The sequence below is a fragment of the Lissotriton helveticus genome, chromosome 5_1 (genome assembly GCF_964261635.1).
Source record: "Lissotriton helveticus chromosome 5_1, aLisHel1.1, whole genome shotgun sequence".
Classification (NCBI taxonomy): Eukaryota; Metazoa; Chordata; class Amphibia; order Caudata; family Salamandridae; genus Lissotriton; species Lissotriton helveticus.
This window is the reverse complement of record NC_136065.1, coordinates 385,748,771-385,763,401: the sequence shown is the minus strand read 5'-3', so window position 1 is coordinate 385,763,401 and position 14,631 is coordinate 385,748,771. Positions and strand designations below refer to the sequence as shown.

Below are 14,631 nucleotides of genomic sequence, written 5' to 3'. Positions count from 1 at the left end.
CCTCAGATACTCCGACTTTGGCGGGAGGCTCGCGGAGCTCTCGTCTGGAGGCAAGATGGCGCCCGCGATGTCTGAGCCCTGATCAACGGGAGGAGGGCCGCTGGTGAGATCCGGGGGACGAGGAGAGCCTGTGGGCGGCGGCCGGCGCCCGTGACTGGGGCGAGGAGCTGAATTCAGAGACCCGGTGGAGGTGACCGCGGCAATACGGGACCGGTCGCCCTTTACAAATATGGCGGACGCCGAGACTGAGCCCTGATCAGCGGGCGGGAGGACGCCGGAGTGCTCCGGAGGTTGGTAGGAGGCTGCGAAGCGCCGGTGGCGCAGGTACGAGGCAGTGAGGCTGAGAACCCGGTGGGAGTGCTCGTGTCACCTTGGGACCGGTTACCCTTCACCAAGATGGCGGTCCGGGAGCCCAAGCCCTGAACATCGGAGAGTGACTGCTGCATAGCGCCGGGGGTGGTGAGGAGGGGGCGGCTGGCGAGTACCACATACACGGGTGGAGCTGGTGGGGAGCTCGCCTCACCCAGCCGCGGCCGCACACACCCTGGTGGTGGACTTTCCCCCTCTGGGGACGACCCTCTGGCGCACCGGGGCCCGCTCCGGGGTCTCCGATCTGGGAAGTAGCAGTTGGCGCCATATCCGAGACCTGCCCTGCCCTTTGTGTGAGAGCGGACTGGGCTGGGAGGCCGCCGTTGGTGTCCACTCGATCTGGTCGTCCCTGGGGGAAGTAGTATGCGGCCCTGGACGGAGGCAGGAGTGTGCAGTGGAGGCTAGAGAGGCCCAGGACCTCGTAGTCTCAGATAACTGCAATCGAAGGAAGGGAAGGCGCGACGTGAGACCCCCCAGGGCATTGGGTATCTTTGACGGAGGGGGGGATAACCCCGAAAACGCAGATAGCCATGGGCAAGAGAGACACGCTCCCCAAAACTCAGAAACTAGGGCCTATGGATAACTTCGCGGTACCGAGACACCGGATGGAGTCCCTACCGACAACGCCTGGGGCGCGATCCGACACTGCAATGCTGATGGAGGCCATCCAGGCTTCCAGGACGGATATCCAGGAGTCACGAGCGGCACTCGAGGTCAAAATAGGGGAAGTGGGCTCTGAAGTGACATTGCTCCGGCAAGATTTCCGCAAGCTGTCCGACTTTACTGCAAGCTCATTCGATGCAGTAAAGGCGCAACTAAGAACCCTGAATATCTCATACATGCTCCTCTTCCCCGCTAAACTTAAGGTACTCTACAAGGACAAGTCGATATTCTTCACACACCCGGAGGATGCGTGGCAGTGGCTTGAAGAGCGTCCCATCCTCAACAGTTTGGGAGACCGCCGGAAGAGAAGAGCTGGAAAGATCAGTGAGGCAAAGATCTCAATGGGAACAGCCAAAGCCTCAGAGGCATCAGTCACGGAGGGTGAAGAAACAGACCCCGGCCACTCCATACCGGGACCGGGGATCGGGAGACACGCGGCGCGGGAAGGCGTCGTCGGCAGGTGACAATCCCGTGCCGGGCTCCAGGTTCAGTTGTCTCCGGAATGACGTCCGTTCAGAAGGGGACGAGGAGGAAGCCTTGGGGAACCATACATCTGGAGGAGAGGATGAGGGAGGGGGGCCGGACTCGGTACACCCGCTGGTGGAGGCGATCCATCATCTGGAACATGATTCTTCGGGGCAGATCAGTGCCTCAGTAATGGAGACGCAAGACTCCCGTTCTTGAATGGTGCACCTGGACAGCGGTCATGGCAGCACATCTTAGGGAAGCACGCAGGTTGGCACCCCCCCTTTCTGTTCTTTTCATTTTTTACTGTTGTTGGATTTTCTGAAGGGTGGGATGTGTGGGTGGGCGAAAGGCCTACTCCTGCGGATAGTCTTGTCCTGTGTAAGGGTGCGACTGGACGGGGAGGGAGGCGGGGTGTGGGGGGCGAGGGGGGCTCTCAAGTTGACTCAGGTTGGGGTTCCTGTTCAAGGATACGACTGGAGGGGGAGGGAGGTGGGAAGTGGGGTGGGAGAGGGGGTTTTCGAGTTTGTTCTGAAAGGGGACCGGGGGGGACAGTTGGGGGGGGTACAATTTCACTGAAGACATGCAGCGACACGCACTGAGTCCACGCATCACCTGCACATGCCAGTGTCAGGCCACACGCAGTTACCACGTAATCCAATGGCAAGTACCGAAGTCACTCCACGAGAGGGAGATAGGAGATTGAGCATCCTGACATGGAATGTCAATGGTCTGGGTTCCAAAATCAAAAGAGGCCTGGTGAACGCTTACATTAAGAGGGTAGACCCAGACATTACCTTTCTGCAAGAAACACACCTCAAGGGTACTCAGTGCGCCTTTATAGCTAGGGGGAGACACAGGGTTTTAGCGCATGCGGGATATACCTCTGACTCTAGAGGGGTGGCATTCGTCGTTAAAAAAGCCTCCCCATTCTGCATTACCCGCACCTGGCTTGATCCACAAGGAACCTACGCCGGAGTGCAGGGCACCTGGATTAGACGCACCTACACGTTAGTCTCGATCTATGCACCACCTAAACTGCAGCCGCGTACACTCGCAGCGCTTACCCAGATACTCCTAGATACCTCTGACACGATACAAGTAGCGGGAGGAGACTTTAACGATGTCATGAACTCTGGACGCGACAGATCTGGAGACATGACTAGAGGCGGGCACCAGACCACACTCTACAGTCAGATGTCTGCCATAGGACTAACAGACATCTGGAGGTGGCTTCACCCGACACAGCAGGCATACTCATACTACTCGGGGGCACACAAGGTGTTCTCGCGTCTCGACTACATTTTTATGTCCCGCCAATACCTGAGGGCAGACGATATTGCAGAATATAGGGCCAGGGGCATATCGGATCACTCGCAATTGTATGTGAGAGTAGGACGGGACCAGGGTAGAAACGCGGACTCTTGGCGTCTGGCGACCTGGGATCTGCAAAACGCGACCATACTTGGAGGCATCCGGGCTGACATTAAAGTATATCTGGCAGAAAATGAGGGTACGGTAGACTCAAGTGTTACTCTGTGGGAAGCCCTGAAGCCGGTACTTAGGGACAGGATGAATTCTAGGCTGGGTGCAGAACGACGGAGACTCCAGGCAGAGGTGGCCGCCCTAGAACAGGCTATCCTAGAAAGGGAATATCTGGCCCATAAAAACGCCGAGACCCTTAGAAGGCTTCTAGAAGCTCAGAAACAATACAGGGAACTGGTAACCAACGAAGCAAAGACCCAGTCCCTTGCCACCCTTCACAGGTTATACAACGTAGGGGACAAGTCGGGGAAGCTCCTGGCGTGGCTCAGCAGGAAAGAGCGGGCGGCGAGGTGGATTGACAGTGTCAAAGCCATAGATGGCGCTACTGTCAACACAGATGTGGAGATAGCCGAAACTTTTGCCACGCATTTTGAAATGTTCTATGCAGCCCGTGAACTTGCTACTCAAGAGGAGGCGCTACGGTATCTGGAGGCTACAGTCCTACCGGCCCTGCCCCCCGAGTCCATGGCAGCCCTAGAGGCGAACATAACGGTAGATGACATCACCGAGGCCATTGCCAGATTGAGACCGGGCAAAACCCCGGGCCCCAATGGCTTCCCGGCAGAACTCTTTAAGCGAGCGGCGGACCTTCTGTCACGCCACCTTAGAGGCCTCTTTAATGGTGCCTTTGAGGAGAAAGAGCTACCTCCCGACCTAGCTAGGGCTACGATTGTCCCAATCTATAAAGAGGGCAAACCACGAGAGAGTTGCTCCTCATACCGACCCATCTCCTTACTGAATACGGAAGTGAAACTGTTAGCAACCATCTTGGCAGCCCGCTTGAGAGCAGTTATTACAGGTCTGGTTCATCTAGACCAATCAGACTTCTTACCAGATAGAGCCACTAAATTAAACCTTAGGAGAACCCATAACTGGCTACAAGAAGTACGGGACCGCAGTGACCCCCATTGGTTCCTCTCCCTGGATGCCGAAAAGGCGTTCGATGCGGTGCACTGGCCCTTCCTCTTTGCAGTTCTATGTAAGTTCGGTTTCGGGCCGAATTTCATTCAATGGGTCCAGCTCCTCTACACTGCCCCGAGAGCCAGGGTACGGGTGAACGGGACCCTATCGCGCGAGTTTCAGATTCAGAGAGGCACGCGGCAGGGGTGCCTCCTGTCCCCCCTCCTGTTCATGCTCACAATAGAAGTGCTTGCCGCCAGGATCCAGCAAAACAATGGCATTCGCGGCTTTACGAGTAGCGGTGCTGCCGCGATCCCAGAAAAAATCTCGTTATACGCAGACGATGTCCTGCTCTACGTAACCGAACCAGAAACCTCGATCCCAGAGCTCTTCCGAGAAATAGAACGTTACGGCAGGATGGCCGGACACAAAATAAACTGGCACAAATCAGTACTTTATGACCCTGGGTGCCGCAACCGATGGGGGAACCTACCGGAAGACCTACTGACAACCACCGAGGGCTTCCAATACCTCGGGATCTATATCACCGTGAGTGAGACCCTCTCCTTCGTCCAGCGAAGCATTTCCACCGTGTCTACGTCTTTTGAAGGGCGAGACACCTTGCCATATATCGTTACGTTCAGAGGGGATGGGGCCGCAGCAGCCATCTCCACCGCAACATGCGGCTGGTAGGGGGTGGGAAAAGCCCAGAAGTGCAAGAACTGCGCTTGCGCACACAATGAGTAAAGCTTCATGTCAGGAGCCCCCAGACCGCCCTGCCGCAGTGGGAGCGTGAGCAGTGCCCAAGACGTTCTCGCCTGGCCACCAGCCCACACAAGTGTCAGTAGTAGTGATCGCACTCTTGCATGAAAATGTGCCGTTAGTGGTATGGGAAGATTGACAAACAAGTAGAGAAATTTGGGGAGGACAACCATCTTTGCCAGAGCTATCCTCGCGACCAGCGACAAGGGTAGTTTGTTCCATATTTCCACCTTACCCTCCAGCCAGTCCACTGCTCTTCCAAAGTTGAGAGACCACAACTCCTGCAAATCACGGCTTATCCAAACCCCCAGGTATTTTACAGCATCAACTTCCCAGCGCAGTGGGTAATCAGATGGCGTCTCTCGCGTGGCACCAGTGAGAGGAAAGACTACAGACTTCGACCAGTTAATGGATATCCCAGCCAAGCCTTCAAAACGAACAAATTCTCGCAATAGGGGGTTGAGATTTACCGAGGGATTGAGAACATACAGCGTGACATCATCAGCATACAAGGATATAAGCAGGCTCCGTGAACTGAATCCTATCCCCCTTGCTGTGTGGTGCTGTCGGATTCGAGCGGCTAGGGGCTCCATCGCTATCGCAAATGACAGCGGGGTTAAGGACAGCCCTGCCTGGTCCCGCGGGATATGGCAAATGACTCCGAGATAAGCCTATTTACGCTCACTCTAGCTCTAGGTGCGACGTACAGCAACTTGATCAAGTTTATGAAGAGGGGACTGAATCCCATCCTGCCCAAAATCCTAAAGAGGAAGGGCAATTCTAGTGAATCAAATGCTTTGGTAGCATCCAAAAACACAACCGCAGCCTGTGTAGAAGGATGCAAGTAGTGAAGAACGGAAAAAATCGTCCTGAGGTTATGGGACGTCGCTCTGCCAGGTATAAAGCCAGATTGATCTGGGAGTGCTACCATCGGCAGCAAAGGCTGCAGCCTGTCCGCAATGATCTTAGCATATATCTTCGCATCGACATTGATTAAGGAGAGGGGACGGTATGAGTCGAGGACCTGGCTGTCTTTATCTGGTTTGAGCAGCGTTATAATTAAAGCTTCGCGCATTGACTCGGGTAGGGAACCTAACTCTAGGGCTTCAACAAAGACTGAATGAAGTTTGGGGGCCAATTCCTCGGCGTACGTCTTATAAAAGGCCGTAGTCAGGCCGTCTGGGCCTGGGGCCTTGCTTGCAGGCAAGCTTTTAATCACCTGAGCTATATCCTGGACAGTGATGGGGACATCCATATATTGGCGGTGGGAGTCATTGAACCAAACAATGGCAATGGAGTCTAAGAAGTCTTCCAGTGATTCCGGGACCATGGGTGGCCTGGAGGTGTATAAGGACTTGTAGAATGCAGCAAATGTTTCCAGCACACCTTCCTGGCCAACAACCATCCTCCCTTCACCATTTTTTACGGAGTGTATGTAGTGAGAGTGTGTGCGAGGAGTTATCATTCGTGCCAGAGTCCTACTCGGTCTGTACCCTTCACCGTATCTACGGGTCTCAGCTTGCTTCCCCAGGAAGGCGACCTCCCGTTGAGCTTCCTCATTAAAGGCGAGCAGCTTCGCCTTCATTCGGCCTGCCGTTTCCGGAGATGGATCCCGGCAGAATGTCAGGTCCAGCTCACGTAGCTCCGATTCAAGTTGAGCCAGAGATAGACGTATAGATCGTAGCACCCCGGTTTGCCTAGCAATACATTGGCCGCGGATCACCGCCTTAAAAGCGTCCCACACTGTAGCTACTGTGGACGTCGAACCCTCATTTTCCTCAAAATAGTGTACAATATCTGCTCGGATTTCCTCTGTGAAAACAGTGTCAGTGAGGGCATGGGGGGGCAGCCGCCAAGCAAACGCTCGTTTAGGGATCCCGGGTATCCTCAATTCCAGCTTGCAGGGGGCATGGTCAGAGAGAGATCTAGCTTGTATGGACGTGTCAAGCGTCCACGACGCCACGGCCGGCGATACCAGCCAATAGTCTAGGCGGGACCAGGCTGCATGATGGCTGGTTATGCATGTACCCACAGCGTCAACTGGATGCCTAGCCCTCCACACGTCAGATAACAACCCCTCCTCCATCACATCCAGAATTGACTGTCGAGCCCCAGTGTGTGTAGGTCTGCCCACACCTCTTCGGTCCAAAGCATTATTAAGTGGAACATTAAAATCACCCCCTAGGACAATTTGCGAGCAATCCAACATCATGATTCGGGCCCAGACATTTCTAAAAAACTCTGGGTCATCTACATTTGGGCCATAAATGGCAGCAAGTATTAGTGGTCTGCCTTGTAGAGATCCATGCACAATTACATATCTGCCCTCCCCATCCAGTATAACGTCATGCTCTCGCCAGTCTAGGCCTCTGCGAATGAGTATCGCCACCCCTCTAGCATAGTTGGAATAAATCGCAGAATATACCTGTGACCATCTCGAGTGCTTCAATCTGGATGAAGGAGTGGAATTTACATGGGTCTCCTGCAAAAAACATACGTCAACATTATGCCTAGCAAGCATGCCATGCATCAATCTGGCCTTCTTATGATCCCCGAGACCTCTAATGTTCCAAGTCCACAGCTTAACACTCCCCATGTCTCTTTATATTTAGAACATCAATTGTTGGTCCGATATCCGCCCTCGCCCCGCCAAACGCCCCAGCCCAATACGAGTGTAGTAAGATTGCATGTGAGTCCTCAATCTGATCGTACCCTCTAAAGCACCAACTTTGAACAGTTAGCAAACAATTCAACCCCCCCCTGCCACCCCCACCCTCACCAACCCCCACCCTCACCAACCCCCCAATCAGGTCGTGACGAAGCCCAACTATTGAAACCCATATCGTGTCCACAAACTAGACACTCGAACAGTGGGAGACACCCCTTGAGGCGTGGTGCTCCAGGCTTACACCCCCGTTTTCACAGGGTGGCTACATTCAAGTCAGAATCTCCGTGACCCAAACTTTTATCATTACCTGGGGCGGCAACAGGATTGCACAGCAGAAAACTAGAAAAAATGCGTGCCCCAACAGTCTCATCAATGCAGCAGGGTAGCAATTCCGGTCCCACCCTCCCCTCCAGGTAAGGCATACATAGCAGTAGATCGAACGGTGGGGACTAGATCAGCGAAGCATGACTTTAGAAATGGAATCAAGAGCCCCACAGTGTATCAATGCTAGCATATTAGTCATTATCACTCAGGCGGTCTGAGTCGGTTTCCAGTCTTGGCGATTTTCGCCTCGCCCCAGGCCCGCTAATGTGTTTTGCAAACTTCAGTGCTGATTTGGCGTCCGTAAAAAAGTGTGAGGTGTGTTCATGAATTACCCTCAGCTTAGCTGGATACAAGAGTGCGTATTTGATGTTCGCTTGCAGCAGTATTTTCTTAGCTGGCAGGAACTCCTTTCGTGCCGCTTGGACCAGGGGGGTAAAGTCAGGGTAAAATGAGATGTTATTACCTTTATGTGTAATCTTACCCTTCTCCCTAGCGAGGCGTAGTATGAGGTCCCTGTCCTGAAAGTTAAGCAGTTTAGCAAGAATGGGACGGGCGGTGTGCCCGGCGCCGGTATCTTCCCAAGCGATCTGTGCGCTCGTTCAACCGTGAATACCTGTGAGAGGTGCGGGTCGAAGAGTTCGTGGAGGAGATCCGCCACAAACACCTCCATCTTGCCAGTGTTGTCTGTCTCAGGAATTCCCGTGATGCGGACATTCGACCTCCTGGAGCGCGCCTCCAAATCATCCGTCTTGGCTCGCAGGGACTCCAGTTCCTTTTCGATATTAGTGAAGTGCTGTTTAGTGTGTTGTTGAAATTCGCAGCACTCGGTTTGCCTGTTATCCAAGCAATCCAGCCTCGTTTCATGGGCATCCACTTTGGTTTTGACCGATTCCAGTTGTGAGGACATTGCATCTAGTTTAGTGTCAATGCTTTTTAGGCTCGCACGTACCTCCATCATCAGCGCCCCAAAGTCCATGTCCGCACCGGAACCCTGCGATCCCGACGTGCCCGCATCATGTTCCGTCGAATTTGGTTTGTCAGGGCGTTTTTGCTCAAAAGTGATCTTGGGCTGCCTCGCATAATTTTTCCCCATCTTGCAGTGAAGGGAATGGCGCGTGAGATGTCACACAGTGGAGAGGGCCTCTTGGTGGCACGCACAGCGAAAAACAGAGCAGCTTTAGGCTTCAGGCGTTCACAGGGGCACAGTGCATCCAGCTCCGCCTAGCCGCCCAGCTGATGCACCTCCGTCCGCAGACCAGCGCGGGCAAGCAGGGGGTGACAGATACGGCCCGGGCCCAGGCAGGTTCTCAAAACTTCCAAAAGGGCGGTTCCAGCAAAGCCGCCCAGCACAAAAGCAGACCCACGGCCTCTAGCAATGTATCGTCCCGCAGGGCCCTACACAAGGCAACGAGCAGTCCCAGGACGGCGGGCTCTTCCACAGGTAGAAGGAGCTGGTGCGGTAGGCTCGGGCCAAGCTGCAGCAGGGGGTGCAGTGTGCAGGCTCAGAGGGCTATGTCCAGGGGGGCCTCTCCTTCCACCAGGCGATTCCCTACCACACAGCCGCCCAGCAGCGGGAGCAGGCCCAGTCCGCAGCCGCCGCGCAAATCTCACAACCAAACCGCCGTCAAAATGGGGGGCTCGCCTCAGGTTCGATCCCTCCGTCTTCTCCCGGAATCACAGCGGCAGACTGCCCAGAGCAATGGGGATACGCCTAGGGGCCGTCCGCGCCGCTGCACAGCAGCGACTCACCGGCAGGTTGCTCCTGGGTCGGCTCAGAAGCACCGTGGTCCGCACATCGAATTCGCCCGGGCTCCGGAGGGCCCGTCAATCACCGGCCTGCAGTAGGAGGTGACGCCCAGCGGCGGTTCCACAGCAGCGGGTCTCTCGCGTAGTGCAGTTCGCCCAAGGCACGAGAGGCTGCAACCTCGTCCGGCGGCAGCCAGCGTACATCAAACTCGGGTCGGAGGCGGAGGTAAGCGTCCTCTACCAATTTTCTGCTATGGTGAAGCACTTCTGGGTCCAGGAGAAGGATTATGAAAGGATTTCTCTATGTAGCCGGAGGAGCTCACTCACAGAGCGGCCATTTCGCTGCCTGGTTGGCCACGCCCCCTGTATTGGTGATCCACTTAAGAGAGAATTTAAAGACAGATAATGCAGCCTAAAAAGGCTACACTGTCCAGTACTTCAACTAGAAATTCCACCATAAAATCCACAAAACAGCAAAAGCCTGTACAGATTTCCCTTGCTTTACCAGCAAAATCCCTCAGGAATGATAGAGAGAAGAACCTGGACAGACAAGCCCCATAGGCTGCCATTATGTGGCTCAAAACAGGATACTGTGCCTTTAAGAGAATCTTCCAGAACCTTCTCCCAGTATCCCAGAATGCATAGCAGGTCCAACTTGGTTTCAGTTCTTTTTGAAGGCGTAACACGCCAGACCTGTAGCATTCCATTAAAGGAATATGTCTCTCTCCACCGGGGAGGAGGGAGGGCGCTTATGACTATAACAGAGATACCCCTACTACAGAACTGGAGTTACAGGACAGAAACTACTCCTTCTGTAGTAGGGGATCTCTGTGTATAGTCATAATCTAGTGAATAGAATGGCAAGCCCATCCCCACACCAAAGCGGCGGTGGAGAAAAAGAGAATTAACGCCACTACTGTGCGAACAGATTTCGCAGCGAAGCCTGCCCAACCTGAGCGTCTGCCCTGGCATCAGTGTCCAGGCAGTAATGCTTAGCAAAGGTATGAACCGACTTCCAAGTGGCCGCCTTGCAGATTTCTGCAATCGGAACATTACGGAGCAATGCTGTCGTGGCGGCCTTGCCCCTGGTGGAATGAGCCTTAGGCTTACCTCCTAAGGTCTTATTAGCTTTTTGGTAACACAGCTGTATGCAGGACACAATCCACCGAGAGATAGACTGCTTAGAGGTCGCAAGACCCGACCTGACAGATCCATAATTGATGAACAATTGGTCTGACCTACGAATATCCCTGGTTTTATCCAGATAAAATTTCAGCACCCTCCTAACATCCAGGGAATGCAAAGACCTTTCCGCTGGAGACGAAGGATTCTGAAAAAACGTAGATAAAGATATAGTCTGATTGATATGAAAATCAGAAACAACCTTGGGAAGAAACTTAGGGTGAGTACGCATAACAACCTTAGCAGCATGAAATACAGTATAAGGTTCTTGGCAACACAACGCCTGAATTTCACTCACCCTGCGGGCCGATGTAATGGCCACGAGGAACGCCGCCTTCCAGGACAGGTGCTGCAACGAAGCCTTATGAATAGGTTCAAAAGGCTCCTTCATCAATCTGGACAGCACCACATTCAAGTCCCTTGAAGGCGAAGGAAGCCTGACAGGAGGGAACACTTTCTTCAAGCCTTCCAAAAAATCTTTGATCACAGGGATCTGAAAGAAGGAAGTCTGTGAAGGGCATTTCCTGTAGGCAGTCAAAGCAGCCAGATGAACCTTAATGGAATGGACATTAAGGCCAGACTGCGCCAAATGTAGCAGATATGGAAGGATGACATCTTCCTTGCATGTCGTAGGGTCATAGTTCTTAGACTTGCACCAGATGCAAAACCTCTTCCACTTGTAAGCATAAGAAGTCCGAGTGGAAGGTCGCTTAGCCTCCTTCAGTATGTCCATACAATCCGCTGGGAGATTCAAATGGCCATATTGCACTATTTCAGGAGCCATGCCGCCAAACTCAAAGACGAGAGGTTGGGGTGCACCATCCGCCCCCTGAACTTCGTGAGAAGGTCCGGCCTGCACGGCAGCTTCATGTGAGGAAGGAGAAACTGGTGAAGCAGGTCCGTGAACCACCACTGTCTGGGCCATTCCGGGGCAATCAGAATCATCTTCGCCCTGGATTGGGAGAGCTTGATGAGAACCGTTGGAATCAGGGGAATGGGTGGAAAAGCGTACAGAAAGCTGTTCGACCACTTGATCCATATCGCGTTCCCCAGCGTCCCTGGCTGGTAGTACCTGGAGGCGAAGTCTCGGCATTTGCTGTTTTCGGAGGTGGCGAACAGATCGATGTCTGGAGTGCCCCACCTTGCGAAGACTTCTCCTAGCACTTCGTCGTTTAGGGCCCACTCGTGGTTTTCCTGAATCAGTCTGCTCAGCTCGTCTGCCTGAACATTCTGCACACCTGGCAGATGAGTGGCCGTTATCGACAGTCCTCGAGCCAAAAGCCAATGCCAGATCGCCTGCGCCTCCTGAGACAGAGTGCGTGATCTCGAGCCCCCCTGCTTGTTGAGGTAATACAGCGTGGTCGTATTGTCCGTTTGCACAAGCAGAGAGTCGGTCCGGAAGGACGGTTGAAACGCCTTCAGCGCCAAGTGAACAGCCCTGAGTTCCAGGAAATTGATGTGGTACGTGGACTCCGAAGGGGACCACGTCCCTTGAATCTGCAGGTCGCCGGAGTGCGCTCCCCATCCCAGGAGAGAAGCATCCGTCACGATCGTCTGTGTGGGAATGTCCTTGTGGAAGGGAACCCCTCTGAGGAGATTCTCCGCTGAACACCACCACTTCAGAGACTGAAGAGCATGTAGAGACAGTCGTATCCTGTCGTCCCAAGATCCTCTCCTCTGGTCCCATTGATCTTCCAAGCACTCCTGCAGCGGTCTCATGTGCAGCCGCGCATGTGGCGTCAGGAAGATGCAAGAAGCCATCGATCCCAGCAGAGAAGACACCGTCCTCACTGTCGTGGATGGAGAGGACAGGAGAGCCTGAGCCTTCCGAAGGAGTGATAAACGTCGCTCTTCCGAAGGAGACACGCTTGCCGACAGCGTATTGATGGAGGCTCCCAAGTACTGGATACACTGGACCGGAGTTGGAACAGACTTGGACATGTTGATGTGCAACCCCAGCTTGTTCAAGAGAACGCACGTCTTCTGGAAGTGTGCTTGAGCTTCCGAGAAGGAGGAGGCCTTGATCAACCAATCGTCCAGGTATGGGTAGACAAACACCTTGTTCCTCCTCAGGTGTGCCGCTACCACTGCCATGCACTTCGAGAATGTCCTGGGCGCAGACTTCAGCCCGAACGGAAGTACCGTGTACTGATAGTGATTGGCGCCGACTTGAAATCGCAGGAACTTCCTGTGTTTGTGAGCAATGGGCACATGGAAGTACGCATCCTGTAGGTCTATGGCACAAAGCCAGTCTTCCCGTTGCAGCTGAGGATAAATCTGATGCAACGACAGCATGCAAAACTTTTCTCTGCGAATCCATTTGTTCGCCTGTCGCAAGTCCAGAATGGGCCTGAACTCGTTCTTGTCCTTCTTGCAGACCAGAAAAAACCGAGAGTACAGACCTCTTCCTCTTTGAGACAGAGGTACATCCTCTATCGCCCTTTTCCTCAACAGGATGTCGGCCTCCGCCTGAAGCTCGCGCAGTTGATACTGCGAGCTGATCGGAGGAATCGATGGAGGAGGGCTGGTGAAACGAAGACTGTATCCATTGCAAACAATATTCAGCACCCACTTGTCCTGAGTAATTTTTCTCCACTCTGCCAGAAAAGATTGAATGCTTCCCCCCACCGGAGCGGGTAACGGACGAAGGGGAAGTAACTGCTCAGGGTCGAGACCCAGCCGGGCCCTTGGTCGCGGTAGAGGACTGCTGTCCACCTCTACCCCTCTGACGTTTCTGGAAGGGTCTTCTGTACTGCTGCTGTTGTTGCTGCTGCTGATGTTGCCCAGAAGACTGTCCCCTTCCTCGACCCGGCGACCCAAAACGCCGTTGGAATTGGCGGAAGGGTTTCTTATCTTTGGGCTTCTCCAAGCCCACCGCCGTCAGGGTTTCCGCCTCGGCCTTCATCCTGGCCATCTCGTCATCAGCGTGTTTCCCGAAAAGGGTATCCCCGGAAAACGGCAGATTTGCCACACGTTGTTGCGCCTCAGGTTTAAGCGACGTCAACCGAAGCCAAGCATGGCGCCTCTGATTGATACCGTGGCAGTATCCATGCGCGGACAGCAGGGAGAAATCCGCCGCGGCGCTAATGGCCTGGTTAGAAACCAGCATCCCTTCCTGGACGATCTCCATGAAATCCTCTTTCCGGTCGCGCGGAACGAGGTCCGCAAACCGCTCCATGGAGTCCCACAGCGCACGGTCGTATCGTCCTAACAATGCCGAGTCACTGGAGGCCTTCATCGTTGCAGAGGACGTCCCACACGCTTTTCGTCCAGCAGAGTCAATCCAGCGGCTCTCCTTATCGGGAGGCACGGTGGAGGCAGGAGAGGTGGCATGGAGCTTCCGAGCCGCCGTCACAATCACCGAATCCGGTGTCGGGTCCTTCCTCAAGAAAGCCGGGTCCGACTCAGGAGCCCTGTATTTCTTCAAGAGCCTGGAAGGCGCGCTTTCACCACCGCCGGCGTAAGGAAGAGTTGTTCCGCCGGCTCAAGTAGACCTGGCACCAGAGGCAGTAGGGGGCGAGACAGGTGTTTCTTATGCAATGTCTCAAAGATCACGGAAGTTGAGGGCGTAGGAGCCGTAACCTCGATCCCCAACTTCGCCGCCCCGCGCAGGAGAACCTCCTGGAACGTGCCAATGTCATCAATCGGGGACACCCTCGTCTCCGGTGAATCTGACAACGTAGGCGAGTAGGAACGGGTCCCAGAGGCAGAACGAGACCGGGACCTATGCCTCCTATGGCGATGCCTGGATCTCGAGGAGGATCCGCGTCTACTCCTCGACCTGTCCCTTCTACCTGAGCGTGACCTCGATCTCTTGGGTCTGGGACGCTCCGCCGGCCTCCCCGGGTCGGACGTCTTGGGTTTAGGAGGAACCTTCGACTTAGGAGTCTTCTTCGGAGGTGTCGGGAGGTTGGGCATCGACACCGATCTCGGTGGAACCGGGGGAGGAGGAACAGTTGGAACCGGGGCCTGAGGCGCCGGAAAAGGAGGCAGCGGAGGAGGGGGTG

At 54.4% G+C, this 14,631-nt stretch overlaps 1 protein-coding gene across 13 annotated transcripts in view; it reads right to left on the bottom strand.

Annotated features, from left to right (window-relative positions):
• Positions 1 to 14,631, bottom strand: part of EIF4G3 (eukaryotic translation initiation factor 4 gamma 3) — a 1,426,031-nt gene that overhangs the window by 1,159,366 nt on the left and 252,034 nt on the right. The window lies entirely within an intron of this gene.